Source organism: Phyllostomus discolor, chromosome 1 (genome assembly GCF_004126475.2).
Source record: "Phyllostomus discolor isolate MPI-MPIP mPhyDis1 chromosome 1, mPhyDis1.pri.v3, whole genome shotgun sequence".
Lineage (NCBI taxonomy): Eukaryota > Metazoa > Chordata > Mammalia > Chiroptera > Phyllostomidae > Phyllostomus > Phyllostomus discolor.
In genome coordinates this window covers 15,646,838-15,666,722 of record NC_040903.2, presented here as the reverse complement: position 1 = coordinate 15,666,722, position 19,885 = coordinate 15,646,838, and the positions used below count along the sequence as shown (strand labels likewise).

General features: G+C 36.9%; 1 protein-coding gene across 2 annotated transcripts in view; it reads right to left on the bottom strand.

The window, feature by feature from the left end:
• The window catches only part of STIM2 (stromal interaction molecule 2), a 136,951-nt gene that overhangs the window by 65,014 nt on the left and 52,052 nt on the right, over positions 1-19,885 (bottom strand). The gene's annotated exons all lie outside the window — the stretch shown is intronic.

The window sequence follows — 19,885 nt, the reverse complement described above, 5'->3', positions numbered from 1 at the left end:
GTTTCTCTTAACCCACACACAGATTCACCTACTCAGACTCACTCCTCCTGGGCTCCAGCACTGGGGTGGTGGCTTGAGGAGCACCAGTGGCGTGCAGGGGGAGCTGAAGTGTCTGGCATCAAGACCAGCAGAGGCCATTGTCCCTTTTCTAAACCCTCTCCCCCCAAAGCAGGCAGGCTGGTGCTGTATCTGAGACTCCATCAACCTGGCTAACACTGTCTGATGGTTTTTCCACATGAATGGCTGGTCTTGACTCACGCTTCACAACTTCCTAAATTCTGTCAACAACAGCTAGACTCAGTGAGTTCCAGACCTGGTGCTAACAGCAGCCAGCCTAGATTCACAGCTTGGCCTCACCTGGGACTCTCCAAGCCCAGCAAAGTAGCAGCCATCTCAGACTGTTTTACAGCTCAGGCAGGTGGCCCCGGGGCAAAACACAAGTGGGGGCTGTCCTTGGCCTGCACCACCTGGGAAACCCCAGAAACAGCGAATCCAGTGGACAGCTCAGACCACACTGGAGCACCACCACCCTGTCCCTGCACAGCTGATCCTCCACAGAGGGAAGAGGTTGGTGGTAAATAGTCATAGCCAACCCTTGCAGCTCACTGGGTTAGGTAAATCCCTCCCACTGATCTGTCAACCACAACCAAGACCCAACTAGAAGAGGAGGGTATACTAAGCCCGCACGTAAGGTGCACCTCAAGTACCCAGCTTGGGTGACAGGGGAGTCTGTGCCACTGAACCCTACAGGACACCTACTACATTAAACCACACTGCCAAGACATGGAATCAAAACAACTCTACCTAGTACATAGAAAAAAAACACAGGGAGGCTGCTAAAACAAGAAGACAAACAAATATGGCCCAAATGTAAGAACAGATCAAGCCCTGGCTGGTGTGGTTCAGTGGACTGAGTGAAAGAACAGATCAAAACTCCAGAAAAGGAGCTAAATGAAATGAAAATAAGCAATCTATTAGATGCAGCATTCAAAACACTGGTAATGCCCTGGATGGTGTAGCTCAGTGGATTGAGTGCGGGCTGCAAACCAAAGGGTCACCAGTTCAATTCCCAGTCAGGGCACATGCCTAGGTTGCAGGCCAGGTCCCCAGTAGGGGACATGTGAGAGGCAACCACACACTGGTATTTCTTTCCTTCTCTTTCTCTTTCCCTTCCCCTCTTGAAAAATAAATAAATAAAATCTTTTTAAAAAATAAAAAATAAAGAGAAAAAAACACAACACTGGTTATAAGGGTACTCAAGAAACTTAGTGAGGACCTCAGCAGCATAAAAAAATCCAATCAGAAATGAAGGACACAGTAATTAAAGAACAATTTATAGGTAACAACAGTAGAGCAGATGAAGTCAAGAATCAAATTAATGATTTGAAACATAAAGAAGCAAAAAAAAACCAATCAGAACAAAAAGAATATAAAAAAATTAGGACAGTATAAACAGCCCCTCAGACAACTTCAAGAGGTCTAACATTCATATCATAGGGGTTCCAGAAGGAGAAAAGGAAAAGCAAAAAATTGGAAATTTATTTGAAAAACTGAAAATAGCGAAAGGAAATTTCCCTAATTGGGTGATGGAAATAGACATGCAAGCCCAGGAAGTACAGAGAGTCCCAAACAACACGGATGCCAAGAGGCCCATGCCAAAACACGTCATAATTAAAATGCCAAATATTAAAGATAAAGAGAGAATCTTAAAAGCATCAAGAGAAAAGATGTTAGTTACCTACAGGGGAGTTACCATAAGACTGACAGCTGATTTTTCAAAAGAAATTCTGCAGGCTAGATGGGATTGGCAAGAAATATTCAAAGTCATAAAAAGCAGGGACCTACAGCCAAGTCTGCTTCACCCAACAAGGCTATCATTTAGAATCAAAGGGTAGATAAAGAGCTTCCCACACAAGAAAAAACTAAAGGAGTTCAACATCACCAAACCATTATTATATGAAAAGTTAAAGGGACTTAAATTTAAGTCCCTTAAACTTTTAAGGGACTTAAAAGTCCCTTAAAAGAAGATCAAAACTATGAACAATAAAGTGGCAAAAATACATATCTATCAACAATTGAATCTAAAAACCAAACTAAGCAAACAAGAAGAACGGAGACAGAATCATGGATTTGCATAGTGTTTTGATGATTGCCAGATGGGAGGAGTGGGTGAAGAGGTGAATGGGGATTAAGAAGTACAATAGGTAGTTACAGAATAGCCGAGGGGATGTAAAGTACAGTATAGGAAAGGAAGTAGCCAAAGAACTTATACAAAAGACCCGTGGACATGAACAATGGTAGAGGGACTGCCTGAGGGAATTGTGGTGCTGGGTAGAGGCGGAAAAAGGGGGAAAATCAGAACTGAAATAGCATAATCAATAAAATATAATTAAAAAATTTTCTGCTTTGGGGGAACTCGAGGAAAGGCATATTTCTACATTGGAGCTAAAGGAAAAATAGGGGTACACATAAGTGCAACTACATAAGAAGTACACACACACACACACACACACACACAAGTGTGCCTGGTAATTATGGCAGCAAATAGTAAGAGTCCTATGGAGAGAAGGAAAAGATCTGGAGATAAAAGTCAGAGCTATAAATTGAGCTGTTCTTTCCATTTGACTTTTTTTACCCTTGCCCATTTAAAGAAACAATGTATAATTAGATTACACTAAGAAAACTGACAGGTTCTCATCAGGGGTGCTAATAACTTCTTATAAGTATTCACCTGTATTTTCTTGTAACTTCTATGAAGTTTCACTTTCATTATTAAATTTTTTAAGCAGGCTGGTTTATTTCATATAAGGTGAAAGGTTAGGATCTAATTTCATTTTTCTCTAAATCTTAATTATCCAAGCACTGTTTACTGAAGTAACTTTAATATTCCTAGTGATCTGCAGTACTACCTTTATGTATTTTAAACGTGGTCAGATGTCAGCATCTTTGCACGGTTTACCTAATCATAACACACACAGTTCTATTCCCGGTATACTCATTCTATTAATTGCACTTACTTGTTTCACTTTATTACTAATAAAAGAAAATTGATGACAATTTTTGCATGTGCAATTTATAATAATGACATCATATACAAATGCAATGACTTTATATATGGTTTCTGGCACAAATCTAAATGACATCACTGTAACTTTGTAAATCCGCCATGAATCTCAGTACTAACAGTAATAAAATAGCACATTAAGTTTTTAAGACTTTATTTTTTAGAACAGATTTAGCCTCACAGCAAAATTTAGCAGAAAAGTATAGAGTTCCTGAATACCCCTTCCTCCACAGTACATGCTTTTTTGATATAAATATTCTCCATGCACTGTTAGAGTTTAAAATATATATGTTGAGCCATACACATAACTCAGTACACATATATAGAGACTAAACAAAAGTTTGGTGAAATATTTGGGCAGCCAATGAAAGAACAGACATAAAGTGACTGTTAAAAAAGCATATTTTGTTACTTTTGTTAAGAAACTATTTTCACTAATTACTGGGAAAGATTATTACACAGAAGCAAAAACAAACTTTTAGAATGATAATTTGAGCTCTTCAGTATCTTGTAACTCTTAAATAGAGTATTTACAGTGAAATATATTTGAACAAATACACATTTTAGTTTGCATTAAGATGAAACAACATGAAAGCACAATGTAATCAATTATTCACATAAATATTTATTATTTATTATGGACTAGAACCTGTTCTAAGTGATGAGACTATAACAGAATAAAACAAACAAAATCTCTAACCTCAAAGAATGTACTTTTTTGCACCAGGAACCCAGAAACTAATAAAATAAGTACAATTAAAAGTATATTGCTACTTTCAATAAGGTGATTTTTTAAAGAACATGAGAATAAAAATATGTAAGTATTTGTTAATATTTAATAAATCAAATGACAAGTACACCATAAAATTAGCAGGGGGTAAGGGGAGGGTATTGTGGACCTTGAAAAGGATAGAGGAAATACAATATATGAATGTGGGTCAGGGATAAGTTATACTTCTTGCATCTAGTTTTTGCCTCATAGATAGGACTATGGAACCATTTTTTAAATATAAAACAATATTAATCTTTAAATCTAATCACAAAGTTAAATGTTAAGTTAAACAAATGAACATAACTGTATTTTCTAGTTAGAATGTAATCATACAGTTAGGTATTATCTCCACTGACTTTCACTATATATCCCTAGCAGAATATACCTTATGAACAACAACAAAAAAAGAGGGTTAAACTGTTTTCAATAAACATATCATCGATGTTAATGTTAGCAATGTTATGCTGAAACTGTTGTGTGCATACTGTGTGAAAAATCTAGTGAGTAACTATGCTGGCATTGTTAAGCACCAAGAGTTTCCATGTGATTATAGGAAGATAAAGAAGTAAAATCAATGAAGTTAAAAACCCTGTAGTACTAAATTCATCTCATTAAGTATCAAGCTGAATTCACAGTATATATCATCTTTAAAAAAAAAAACTCCTAGTTCTATTCATGGAAAAGACAAGGAAAAATGACTAACAGCACTACTAGCACCTTGACTGTGGTCTGTCAGATACTGTTTTCCTCCTATAAAAGAAATCAAGGCTTCTTAGGAAATGGTTGAAGAAAGTAGAATTCTGGGGCCAGAGATGTACAAGCTGAGCCTGGAAGAACTTATCACAGAATAAAGCAAAAAACTATCAGAGACTACTAAGGCTGGACTAAAAGGATTCAGGTGCAAGCTAAAATTAGCCTCCAATGACCAAATATGGGACAATTTAAACAACAAAATACATCATAATAGCCTGAAATGCATTTAAATTCATGTGTTCATGATACTATACACATACTCACCTATCCACTTAGCCCTGCCCCCCCCCCCGCCCCCCACCAACATTCTTCTTTCTCCTTTGAAGCAGTCTTGGGAACTAATTATTTCTGGAAAGTTATAAATAAAGGAAAAGAACCAACATTTATCCTGTCTTCCCTATAGAAAACCAAATAACTGATGTATTAAAATTTCTCTTTAAAGAAGTATTTCAACTAATAAAAACAAACCAAAACTATGGTTGTTGAAAAATAGAAGAAAAAATGCTAAATCATTGTCCAAGTTTAGTACGAAGAGATGAGATTGAGTACACAAAGAATTCACATTCCCAAGAAGCATAGTGAACCCATGGTAACAGGAGAGAATGGAGAGTTTATGGACATAAATGCAGGTAGATGAGTCCCCAGTGGTCACATGGCCTCTGCTTATGAGAAGGGCAATCCTTGGGTGTCTGCCCAGGCCTACTGAATGAGAAATTCTCAGTGGGCCATGTCATCTGTGTTTTGACAAGTCTTCCAGGTGATTCTGATGCACACGAAAGACTGAGACCACTGGACTATGAAGATCTAATGTAAGGTTTTGAGGAAGGAAAGAGAATAACAAAATACCGAGTTCTAAAATGTTTTAGTTAAGTAATAATGGGCTCTAAAGGAAGAAAACAGCAATAGGAAGGCCACTTAGAAATTGAATCATACAAACAAAACAAACTCAGAGACGGGCGCAAGAGGCAGCACTGAGCCAGAGTTTTAAGTAAAATAGTGACACCATCAATAAAAATAACAACATAGTTCAGGACAGACAGGAAACAGGTTTTTAAGAGAGTTGGTGAGTACCCTGGCTGGTATGGTTCAGTGGACTGAGCACCAGCCTACAAACTGAAAGGTTGCCACTCCGATCCCCAGTCAGGGCACGTGCCTGGGTTGCGTGCCTGGGTTGCGGGCCTGATCCCCAGTTGGGAGCGTGCAATAGGCAACCAACCAATTGATGTTTCTCTCCCTTTCTTTCTCCCTCCCTGGCCCTCTCTCTTAAAATAAATAAATATAATCTTTTTTTTTTCAAGTCAGTCAGTAATTGATTCAGCCTGAGACTTTCTAGACAGGAAAGCAGAGAGAGAGAGCAATGTAGTTTTTTAGAATTTAGTGCAGAGTTGGAGATCCTAGCATACAAACTGTAAGAATGGAGTTCAGGATAGAAGTCAGAATTAAACATACAGAGAAGTGATAATTAAAGTCATAAGCCTGAATAAAGCTTCCTACTTGAAAGAAGGAAAAAGAGGACCAAAAGACAAAAGTCTTATGGAATAGACTTCTGGTTTCTGGTTCCACATGTAAGGAGCTTGCGAGTTGCCACTTATTTCTAACGAGTAAAAAAGTTGAACTGATTGAATAGTTAAAAACTCTTCTTGGATCTATTAGAGAAGGGAGGACACAGAATTAACTGCTGCCCAATGCAGGGGTAAAAAAATCTGAACTATAATTGACAAACTGCAGAGAAGTCTAAGAATTACAAACTCCAGGAATATCCAGTCATAAGGAGGGTGTAGAGGCTCAGAATGAGTCACCCAAAAACGTACCTCTGAGGTATGTGAATTATTCTGAACCAAAGGCAACAGAGACCCTGCAGACTCAAGAGAAATTTCTGCCCACCCCCACCTTTTAACTACCTAAAAGAATTTGAATCAGAGGCCTTGTCCATAGTTAAAGATTATCAGAGAAAAGCTTTGTTCACCTATGTATATGGTGAGGCAAACTCCTAATTACTGAACATTTATTCACCCTTCTTCTCATCCTGCAATGACTGTCTGAAGTCCCAAGGTGTTTTACTTCTTTAGCTCAGAATGCCGTACGTACCTCATTTTCCCTTTCGGTCTCTGACTCTCTCGTGTGTGTGGTAGTCCCATGTGCATGCATGTAATTAAATTTGTTTTTTTTCTCTTGCTACTCTGTCTCATGCAGACTTAATTATTAGGCCAGCCTAAAGAACTTAGGAGGGTAGAGGAAAATTTCTCCCTACATGATAAGAACCCCCATCATATTGTGAAAATTACCTCCAGAAGCTTGACCAGATTCGCACAGCAAATATTGAGGGGAAGAAAAAAATCCCCTCCTGTTTCCAACAGGGGGAGGGAAAAAAATAATCACTTCAAAATACTCCATTTTTAATTTATTCTTGTGTGTGATGTAGAAGGTAGTGGTCTGGTTTCATTTTTCTGCATATATCTGTTCAATTTCCCCAACACCATTTATTGGATAAACTATCTTTAGCCCATTGTATGTGCTTGCTTCCTCTGTCAAATATTAATTGATTATAAAGGAGTGGGTTTATTTCTGAGCCCTCTATTCTGTTCCATTGATCTATGTGTTTCTATGCCAGTACCAGGCTGTTCTGATAACTATGGTCTTGTAGTATAGTTTCATATTAAGCAGTGTGATTCCTGTAACTTTGTTCTTTCTCAGGATCACTGTTGCTATGTGGAGCCTTTTGTGGTTCCATATAAATTTTTGAAATATTTGTTTTAGCTCTGTGAAATATATCACTGGAATCATACGTGATAAGAATTTATTTCCATTAATAGATGAGTGGATTAAACAAGTATGGGACATTTATACAATGGAATACTACTTAGCTATAAAAAAGAAGAAAGTTTTACCCTTTCATACAGTATAGATAGACCTGGAGAACATTATGCTAAGTGAAATAAGCCAGTCAGAGAAAGACAAATACCATAAGATTTCACTCATATGTGGAATCTAATGAACAAACTGAACTCACAAGCAAAACAGAGACAGACTCATAAATGGAGAGCAAATGATAGCTAGGTTGGGGGGGCGACGTTTAAGAGGTGGAGGGATCGAGCAAAAAGGAAAAAGGACTGATGGATGTGGACAACAGGGTGGTTATTGCTACAGGGAGGGAGATATAAGGAGACTAAATAGTAATGAAAAAAATACAATAAAGATTAAATTTTAAAAAAGTAACTCCAGATGATTCTGCTCCTCTAAACCAGGCCTGCCCTCAGGAGAAACTAGTTACCCAGAGCCTAACCTGCAGGCATATTATCAGAGACTAACTGACCAGGGGAAATAGCTCCACCAGGCTCTATCCTTCCAGTGAGAGACAGGCAATACCCAACTCCAGCTCACTCTAGGCATCCCGTCTCTCCTAAGGAAGAAGAAAAAACAAAAACTACGGAATACTGACAAAGTTTACAGTCCAGAGACAGAGGCTCACTGAAAAAAACATGAGACCTAATAACAGGACTGTAGAACACTTTCCCCTCCCACACCTCACCTCCTTATTACTAGAAGCCTATTTAGAGCAGTTCCTTTTACCCTGTACATCATGTCCAGCTATGCAGAAGAAAATTACATGGCACACCAAAAGGCAAAAAAAAACACAATCTGAAGAAACAGAACAAGCATCAGATCAGACACAGCAGGGATGTTGGAATTATCAGACCAGGAATTTAAAACAACTATAACTAATATGCTATGGGCTTTAATGGATAAAGTAGGCAGTACATAAGGACAGGCAATGTAAGCAGAGGGATGGAAATCCTAAGAAGGAACCAGAAAGAAATGCTAGAGATCAAACACACTTTAACAAAAATAAAGAAGTCTTAATTTAGTAGACTGGGCTTAGTAGTAGATTGAATTAGTAGTTTAGTAGACTGAATACAGCTGAAGAAAAAATTTCTGAGGTAATTAACGAGCAAAGCTGAACCAGAGACATGGAAACACAGAACACACTGACAGCAGCCAGAAGGGAGGGGGACAGGGATAATGGTGGAAAGAAGGGGAAGGGACTAGACAAAGAACACGTACAAATGACCCATGGACATGGACAGCGCTGTGGGGATTGACAGTGGGAGTGGAGGTGGGGAGTGGGCCAGGTGGAGGACGGCAAAGGGAAAACAATTGGGACAACTGTAATAGAATAACAAAAAATAAATAAAATAAAATATAAAAAAATTTTCTGACCGGGAAGATATACCAACCAAAACCTCGAAAACTAAAAAGCAGAGAGAACAAAGATGGAAAAACAGACAACAAAACATCCAAGGATTGTGGGACAAGAACAAAAGTACAATATGTGTGTAATAAAAATACCAGAGGAAAAGAAAGAGATGAAAGAACTGAAGAAATACCTGAAACAATAATAACTGAGGGTTTTTAGGGCAGTAAAAATACTCGTATGATATTATAATGTCATTATACATTTGTCCAAACCTACAAAAGGTACAGCGCCAAGAATAAACTCCAAAGCAAACTATGGACTCACTGGTTAAAAAAAGAAAAGAAAAGAAAACGTACCAATCTGGTGAATGATGCTGATAATGAGAGACACTATGCATGTGTGGGGGTATAGGGTACATGGAAAATCTGTTTCTCCATCTCAATTTTGTTGTAAACCTAAAGCTGCTCTTTAAAAGAATTAAGTCTTAAACAATAAATCTTATTAATACATACACTTAAGGGTGCAATAAAAGCAAGAACAATGAAGAAATCAGAGAAGTGATCAGAAGCAGGAAGAAGAAAAATCAAGCAAGCACATTTCAAAACTATCTATCCCCCACAACACCATCCTTGAGTCAGACTTTATTACTCACTGCTGCATAATTTAGTACCTCTACGTTCCTGCTTTAATGCTTTTCCCCTACCCTGACCCACCTTCATTTTGAAATGTTCTACCTACCATCTACACCTGTGGAAATCAGACCCATTTCCAAAAGTCCATCTCAAGGACTTCTCCTACACAAGTTTCCTTGGGTACCCCAAAAAACAGATATGCACTTATCTTCTGAAACACAGGAGCACTTCCATGATTCATGCGTATTCCTAGTATATAATTTGCCATAATAGGAGGGCCCCCCCAAAACCCTGAATTATCTTCTGGAGGGCAGGCCCCTTGTAGTACAGGCTTCCCCCTCTAGGTGGGTGTTCTAGGAACCCATCTGTATCAGTGTACCAGCTGCAACTGTTGTGAGAGGATTCAGTGAGTTTTTTTTTGAAGACTCAACATGTTTGCCCATTTCATGATAGGTGATTTACAGGCATATCTGCCCACACCACACTAAGTGTTCAGCAGTTTTTGACCAAAAAATGGCAAGACTTCCATGCCCCACCCTCCCTATTCACTCACTCTCATCCCAAGATACCTTTTGTTTGTTTGTTTCCCTGGACAAAAGAAGTCCTCAAAGGGAAACATTTTGCCAATGTGGAAGAGGTGAACCAAAAACGGCAGAAGCACTAAAAGGCACAAAAATCAATGAATTCAAAAGCTGTTTTGAGCAGTGAAAAAAAAGTCTTGATAGGTGTATTGCATCGAATGGAGAGTACTTTGAAGGTGACTGAAGTTTAAACATGGAACAATAAATAAACATTTTTTATAAATAAATTTCAGGTTTTTGGGGTCCCCCCTCATATGTCTTATATTATATATCTATGACATTACGTGGCCCACTACATGGTTAATTCATGAAGGTCTAAGCTCGTATTTTTTCATTCCGCCTCATATTTAGTATAGTGCAGTACACATAAATAGGAACTTAAAATATTAGGTGTGTCTTGTTTTTAATTGGTCAACAACGCCCTTAGTCAAGAATGTAGGCATATTTCCCAAGCCCTTGAGGGAATCAGGAAAAATAAAATGAAAACCAGAACAAAACAAAAATCAACTATTTGATTTTTTAAATAATTTTACACCCTGACCCATACGGCTTGGTTGGTTGGGCACAGTCCCTGAGACTGAAAGATTGCAGGTTTGATTCCCAGGAAGGGTACATGCCTACTTGCAGGTCCACTCCCCGTCAGGGTGCCTGTGAAAGGAACCAATTAATGTTTCTCTCACATCGATGTTTCTCTCCCTCCGTCTCCTTCTTTGCCCTCTCTCTAAAATCAATAACATCCTTGGGTGAGGATTAGAAAAAGGGTTTTAAAATTCCTTAAAAATTCCTGTATCTCCTACCTGAAAGAAATTTTAGCTACTTATGGGGTATAATGTGTTTTTTAAAAGGTCAGTTGGCAAGAATGAGCAATTAAAATAAAATGCTCTGAATATTTTTTTTAATTATTTTAAACATTTTTAGGATCAAGGTAAAATATTTCTTCAGTTAAAAAAAAAGTGCTCTTTATCAACTGAGTCCTCTAGTTTCATCCTACAGACCTAGTAACACTGTGAAAAGGTCAGGGGGATAGTCAGAAGCAAGTCATCAACACTTGGCTCTAAACCCCAGTCTCCTCATCTATAAAATAGGATACCACCTGTCATCCCTATCTCAAAAAAAAAAAAAAAAATCACTAAAGAGAATGTGAGACAGCATAAATGCTTCATAAACCATGACATTACAATCAATATACAACGAGGTTACCTGGGCTAAAAGCAATTTACCTCACATCTCTCTGACACAGCACAGTACCTCACCTTAAAACCACAAAACACAGCATTCTAGAGCACAACAGTCCCCTGAAGACCATGTGATTAGTGACTGCAACACTAGGTCCTGGGAGAAACTCTGGCAGGCCAAACACTGAATAGGTCTATAGGAAAATGTAGACTGTTACATAAATGATAGTCTGATATGAAAATTTGGAAAAGCCGGGGAAGCTTACTATTAATTTTTTTATTCTAAAAATAAAGCAAAGGGTCAATGAGTTATTTTATCTAGAGAGCATTATGCTGAGTGAAATAAGCCAGGAGGTAAAAGACAATCATATGATCTCACATATAAGCAGAACATCATCAACAAAACAAGCAACCAAAATATAAACAGAGACACAGAAATAAAGAACAGACTGACAGTAACCACAGGGGAGTGGGGAGGGGATTACGGGGAAGAGAAAGGGAATAGTCGTCAAGGAATGTGTATGAAGGACCCATGGACAAAGCCAAAGGGGGGGATAGGATTGAGGGTGGGTGGGAAGTAGAGGCAACTGTACTTGAAAAACAATACAAAAATTAATATAGAAATATTAAGCTATATTATTTCTAAAGACTAAATAAAAAGACACCAAAAAAGCACTTAACTCTAAGAAACAGGAGCAAAAAACAATACCCAAGTCTCTGCCATGTTACTAGAAAAACTGTACTACATAAAAAGACAGGGTGATAAATTAAACTGAAATAGATCTAAGCTTTACTAATAGCACAACACTATGTCAATTTAATAACAACTTAGTGAAGGAGAGAGATCCAGATCAAGGTAAGTACAATGGAAAGCAGTCTGTGATAACACATACAGCAAAGTATGTACGAAGCCTCATTTGCCTGGGACAGTCCTCATATACACCCATTGGTCTGGTATAATTATTAATAGCACCCTCTTTTACTCTCAATATTATTCTAGCTTGGGTGACGAATTGTGCAGTCACTCTATCTATAATGACAACAATATATAGCATAGAGTTAATGATACAGGAAAGGTACAATTTTATTCAATTCACTTGTGAAATGGAAATAAACAGGTTCTGTACCCACCCCAACTCAGAGGTCTTTTAGAAGATGAGCCAATATGTGAAATGTGCTAAACTCTCACAAAAATATATTACGTAAGTGCAGTGCCATGCTGGGATCCTGAAAAGGCCCAGGGAAGCAGGGGAGGAGAGGAGCAGGACTGGCAGTGCTGTCAGGCTAGAGCTGAGGGAGGACAGATGCAGGTCCTGATTCACACTCCTACTCCTCTGCCCGCTTGCAGGCTGTAACAGTATTTAATATGCAACTCTTGATAAGGTAAATTAAAAATTGGGGAAACAGGAATGGGAAACAATTTTTAATGAAAAACTGTATGTATCTAAATATTTTTTTAATTTTTCAATTAGAGTTAGTATTCAGTACTGCCAGTTTAAAGTGCCTAGCATGGTGGTGAGATATTTATCTAACTTAAAAAGTGATCCCCCAGTAAGTCTAGTACCCGCCTGGCACCATACAGTCATTACAAATTACTGACTATATTCTCTATACTGTACTTACATCCCTGTGACTATTTTGCAACTGCCCATTTGTACTTCTCAACCCCTTCGCCTTTTTAACCCAGTCCCCCAATGCTGCTCCTATCTAGCAATCATTAGTTTGTTCTCTGTGTCTATGAGTTTGTTTGGTTTTTTTCGTTTATCTTGTTTTTTAGAATCTGCAAGTAAGTAAAATCATATATTTGTCTTTCTCTGTATGACTTCTTTCACTTAGCATAAAACAATCTAGACCCATTCATGTTGTCAAAAATGGTAAGATGCCATTCTTTTTTATGCCCAAATAATATTTCATTGTATATATACACCACATCTTTATCCAGTCATGTACTGACAGACACTTAGGCTGCTTCCATATCTTGGCTATGGTAAATAATGCTGCAGTGAACATATATGGATGCATACATCTTTTCAAATTAGTGTTTTGGATCTCCTCAGATAACTACCCAGAAGTGGGACTGCTGGGTCATATGGCAGTTCTATTTCTAATTTTGTGAGGAACCTCCACATTACTTTCTACAGTGACTGCAATACCCACTGACATCTTAATTGCAGCTTTGTGTGAGACCCAGAGCCAGAAGATCCAGCTAAGCTGCACCTGGATTTCTGACCCACAGAAACCACAAAGTGATACATGTGTATTGTTGTAAACCACCACATCTGGGAGAAATTTGGTTCACAGCAATAGATAATTAATAAAGGGGTTAAATTTTTAACTGAGAAAACAAAAAAACACATGAATTTATTCCTTTAGAAACAGTACTCCGCATAATTCAAAACTCACTGATCCTATTTTTTAAACTATTCTCTATTTTTTCCTAACCTTACTTTTGCGTATTTTCATAAGTGACTCTCCCTGTTTCAGATATAGATACGTCTATATTGTTCACTAAGTTCTCTGAAGTGCCTAGACAAATGATGTCAAAGGTTTTCAGGCAGAATAGCTAACATAAGAAAAACTGAAATATCAGGTACACTATTTTTCGTGTAAGTTGATCTTAAAGTTGACTGTATATCAAACCAACTGATAGGAACAAAAACTCTAAAACTATTCTGAATGACATCAATGAAAGGTACGAATGGGTTAAAAAAAGAAAAATTAGAAAAAGAGAAGGAAGTTTTTTAAATTTAAAGGGAAAAAAACAAAGTTCATACACTAGAAACTATAAATTTTTCAGTCATAAAGCAGGTAATAACAATGTGAATTCTCACTGACTCCTACTGCTGTGCTCAGAGCAGCAAAGCCATTCACTTCTCTTATTAAAATTATTTGTTGATCAAGTACCCATACTTTCCAAAATATCTTCAATATTGACAGAACATGCAAACTAGACAGTAATCAGCAACACAATCTGAACAGGTCACAGACTCCAAGTATACTGACATCTAATCTTTTTTTTTTTTTTTTTACCTTGGACCAAAAGATAATGACCTAGAGAACAAAAGCTTTCCATCTTGTTCCTATCTGAAATACTCCTGAAATACTCCTAAATCCTCCGATTTCAGTTTTACAAAAGGTCTGGAAAATTGTCAGATATTTACTCTCTTATATGTCCTATAGTGTATACTTTAATTGTGACCTTCTTAATAAGGCCTACCATGACCACCCCATTTAAAATTATAGCCATCCATCATCTAGCTGACCTGATCCCACTTCCCCAGCTTATTTAGTTTTTTGTTTAGTCTGCCTTCCCTTAGCACCCACAGAACGTTAGCTTAATGGATTAAAGATTTATATGAATATTGTCTGTCTCGAACATACTCCAATATCTATTTGAGTATCTGGCATATAACAGACCCTCAAGTATTAGCTCTATATTAAATGAATGAAGAAACTAGGAAAATAAGTTCTTTATCATATGACCCCCCCCCCAAAAAATATAAAAACAAAAACAGAGGAAAGCAGTAAAGAGGAAAAACATTTAAGTTTTCAAACAGCATTTTAAAATGCTAATTTTTTCCAAATTTTACAAAAAGCAGTTATTTCCAACCAATAATTACAAGAAATAAAGTATTTTAAATGTTTTACTAAGGTTTCCTATTAAAACTGTGAAGTCTTCTAATTATGGCTGCTAGAGGTCCACAACAGTATTACTGTTTACTCCCACTTCTTTAAAAAAGAGACACTTCTACAAAAAATACAAACAGAGGTAGCTACACTGAACTGAAAGCACCAAACCAGTCCAAGAACTACAGAATTAATAACTCACTCCTTACAGCCCACAACACACCATAGCTTCTAGACAAGTGCTGTCTGATAGAAATAAACTATGATCTACATATGTGATTTTAGGTTTTCTAGAAGTTACATTAAAAAGTAAAAAGAAACAAGTAAAACTAATTTTATATTATACTTCGGGTAATCTAGTATGTCCATAAAAAAATATATTTCCTACTATAATCTGACCAGGAATCAAACCTTCGACCTACTGGTCTACTGGGCGACACTCCAACTAACTTAGTTTACGCTAATTAGATTACCTAGGGTTGGTCTCCTAAGATAGCCTCAAGATGGGACTAGTCATCTGGACTGAGTGATTAAGGTTGGAACTTTCAGTCCCACCTACCTGACCCTTGGGAAAACTAAGATTTATTAAAATAAACTCTTGAACTTTGAGATCAGAGCACTTTCAGGTTGGCAAGCATATCGAGGTGCTGAGAAGGTGGCATGCCGCAAGTGGGCATGGATGCTCCACGCCCTTCCTCCAATACCTTCTTCTAAACATCTCTTCTATTTGGTTGTTCTGGAGTTGTACCCTTCACAGAAAAACAGTAAACATAAGTAAAGTATTTTCCTGAGTTTTGTGATCCATTCCAGCAAAACATCAAATCTGAGAAAGGATTGTGGAAACCCCTGGCTGAGAGCAGGTTGGTCAGAAGTACACACGGCCAGAGACTTTTGACTGGCATCTGGAGTGGGGGCAGTCTTGCGAAACTAAGCCCTTTACCCTGTGGGATCTGACACTAATCCAGGTAGACATTGTCAGAATCAAACTGAACTGTTGGACACCCAGTTGGTGTTGGAGAATTGAAGACTTGATAAGAAAACATCCTAAAGTAGTAATATTTATAACTTCATGTATCAATAATAAAAGTAATTTCTATTATGTAGATTTTTAAGATAATCTAGCTTTATTCTAGGTGCAAAATTAACCAATCTCAGTAAGTTAATCTTTAACTCTTGAACTGTAGCTATCTACAACTATTCCATCTTCAAAAGTGAAAATGTGCACCAATCTTTTCAAACACTTTATAATACTAAGACACTTAATTAAACATATATGCTCTTCCAGTCTCGCTTCTCCCTCCCCAGTAAATAATCCCTCAGCATTAAAACAATGTAAGCAATAATTAGGTCCTCAAGTAACACCAACATCAGAGGAAAATGAAGCACTACCAGCGTAATAACTTAAAATTATGTCCCCTCAGCACAGGACCACAAAGTTTAATGTTAAAAGTTATCTCCAACTTCATTGTTGGACAAAGTTATAAAACTACACATACCATCCATATACTAAATACTATATACTTCAGAGTTGGCATGGAATTTGTTTAATAAAACTAATACAGTTATACTATAAATGACTAAGAAAATGTACAATAACTTTAAGGAAAGCTACTTAGACTAGAAAATAATTTTGTCCATAAAAAGTACTTAATATGCTAATAAATTATATTTATTCCATAATTTGTAGATATTATAATAATTTAGACTAATAGAATTTGTTAGCATATATAATAGTCAATTCTTTACAATTATACTGACAACAAAATAAACCATTTAGACAATCTTGAGATGATTAGAAAGAACAATTCATCACTGATAATCCAGAATATTATTACTAAAAGTAATCTTAAAGCTTGATTGTGTGTGTGTATATGAGAAAGTAAAGAAATGCTGATGATGTTGAAAGAATGAATTTCTAAATATAATAAAATGACTGACAATAAATGACAACTACTTTATGTTGATTTCCAGTAATAGTAAAACTCAATAACCCATCAATTCATTTCATTCTACCTGATGACAGAGTATATTTAAATATTTCAAATACTTTTTAAGTTGGAAACACAGCATAAAATAGGATTATCCTTTCATCTGTGGTTCTACAAATGAATGAAATAAATTAGACTATTTATAACTGGAAGCCATGATTCCAACATTAATGTCACTGGGCTCTAAATACCAAAATGATTTCACCACAATGAGAAGAGACAATCTCAATAAACACAAGTCAGTTAATTTAGAGACATTAAATATAAAATGAAAGAGTTAATATCTGATCTAATAAGCACTAGAAATCACTATTAAGTTTTGTAGCCAGAGAAAAATACTCTCAAAGTGATATTCAAATGCATTAAATGGGAAAAATTTAGAGGTGATACTCTAGACACAAGATAAATAATACCTAAGTCAGCAATTTTCAACCATTTTCATCCCATGGCAGACATAAACTAATTATTAAAGTTCTGTGGCACATCAAAAAAATGTGTTTTTTGCTGACCTGACAATAAAAACAATTTTGATTAACTCATACCAAACAGCTATTCTTGTGTTGGCTGTTGTCAGTTTTTTATCAATCTAAGGGAAAAGAGATCAGTGCTCCTGACTGCAGGTATTGCATATTTTAAAAATTTTTGCAGCACACCTGTGTGCTGTGGCATACCAGTTAAAAATTGCTGACCTGGAGCAAAATACAGCAAGCAATAGTTAAGCGAAAAAGAAAAATAAATACATAAATTTTAAGAACACAAGATTTTATAGCAAGGGCTGGCAAACCACAGCCTGCTGCTTATTTTTGCAAATAAAGTTTTATTGGACTACAGCCATTCCCATTAGATCATGTACTATCTATAGCTGCTTTACTACAATGGGAGAGTTGAGTTCTCACAACAGAGACATGACCCACAAAAGTCTAAAATATTTAGTAGCTGGCCTATATAGTTTTATAGGGCTGCTGTGTCAAAGTACTACAAACTAAATGGCTTAAAACAACAGAAATTTATTTTCTCCCAGTTCTAGAGGCTGTAAGTCTGAAATCAAGGTGTCAGCAGGGCCACGCTCTCTCAGAGGCCCTAAGGAAGGAATATGTCCCATGCCTTTCTCTTAGTTTGTGGTGCAATCTTTGTCTTTCCTTGACCTATAGCTGTGTAACTCCAATCTCTGCCTGCACGGTCATGTGGTCATCTTCTCCCCTGCATCTGTTGCCACAAGATGTTCTCCTCTCTTATAAGAACACCCATCGTATTGGATTAAGGTCCCATGCTACTCCAATATGTCCCCATCTTACCTAATTACATCTGAAATGACTCTATTTCCAAATGCAGTCACATTCTGAGATAACAGAGATAAGGATTTTAAAATATGCCTTTGGAGGGTACACATTTCAACCCACAGCTTTGGTCATTTACAGAAAAAGTCTGCCCATTCCTGACTTAGAAGAATAAAAATTAAGGAGAAGTAGGTCCAGGAGTGCCATTCAATAGTAAGGGATTTCAAAGAGGAATGACAGGATTTTGTTTACAAACTAGTTGAAAGCATAAGTAAAGGCCCTCAGAAGATGTCAGGAAGAATTATACACACACAGGAATCTGGGCTGGCTTAGAGATGGAGGAATCAGTGGTAACCTAAAAATAAATGAGTATTCTTAAGGTCAATGCTTTATACACTAGGTCAAGAAGAGACTTTCAAAGAATGTTACTGTTAGATAACAATGTGATTAAATAATATGACTATAGGATGTCACTGTCATATAACATTAGCTAATGGTATAGTAAGTAATGTAATTGAGTATTATATAAACTAAAAGAGAAGCACTTCAATGGTGTCAAATACAACAAAGTGAAGAGGACTGAAGAATAACCAAGGGATTTTTGTAAGAATGAGACCACAGAGGAATAAAGAAAACCACTTCTCCTGGCTGGCGTAGCTCAGTGGATTGAGCGCAGGCTGGGAACCAAAGTGTCGCAGGTTCGATTCCCAGCCAGGGTACATGCCTGGGTTACAGGCCATAACCCTCAGCAACCGCACGTTGATGTTTCTCTCTCTCTCTCTCTCTCTCTTTATCTCTCTCTCTCTATCTCTATCTCCCCCCCTTCCCTCTCTAAAAATAAATAAATTAAATCTTTAAAAAAAAAAAGATAGTTTATTCAATAAATGGCTGTGGGAAAATTGAACAGATACGTGCAGAAAAAGGAAACTCGGCCAACTTCTTACACCATATACAAGAATAAATTCAAAATGGATCTAAGACTTAAATATTAGACACAAAACCATAAAAATCCTGGCAGAAAACATAGGCAATAAAATCTCAGACATTGCTCATAGAATTATTTTTTCTGATATATCTCCTCAGGCAAGGGAAACAAAAGGAAAACTAAACAATGGGACTATATCAAACTAAAAATCTTTTACAAAGCAAAGGAAATCATCAACAAAATAAAAAGATAACCCACTAAATGGGGGAACCTATTTGCCGATACATCTGATAAGAGGTTAATATCCAAAATTTAATAAGAACTTATAAAATTCAACATCAGAAAACCAAACAATCCAATTTAAAAAATAGTCAAAGGACCTGAATAGACACTTCTCCAAAGAGAACAAAGACATGGCCAACAGACATATGAAAAGATGTTCAACATCACTAATCATCAGAGAAATGCAAATTAAAACATCAATGAGGTTTACACAAACAACAACTGCTGGCAAGGTGTGGAGAAAGGGGAAACCTTTTGCACTGTTGGTGGGAATGCACATTGGTGCAGCCACTGTGAACAGCATTATGGAGATACCTCAACAAATTAAAAGTGGATCTGCCTTACGATCAAGAGATTTCATTTTCGGGAATTTATCTGAAGACACCTGAAACGCTAATCTGAAAGAATATAAGCACCCCTATGTTTTTTGCAGCGTTATTTACAATCACCAGGATCTGGAATCAGCCCAAGTGTCCATAAGTAGATGAGTAGATAAAACAACTATGGTAACTATACACAATGGAATACTATTTGGCTGTAAAAATGGATGGACCTGGAAAACATTACCCTAAATGAAATAAGCCAGTAAGAGAAAGACAAATACCATATGATCT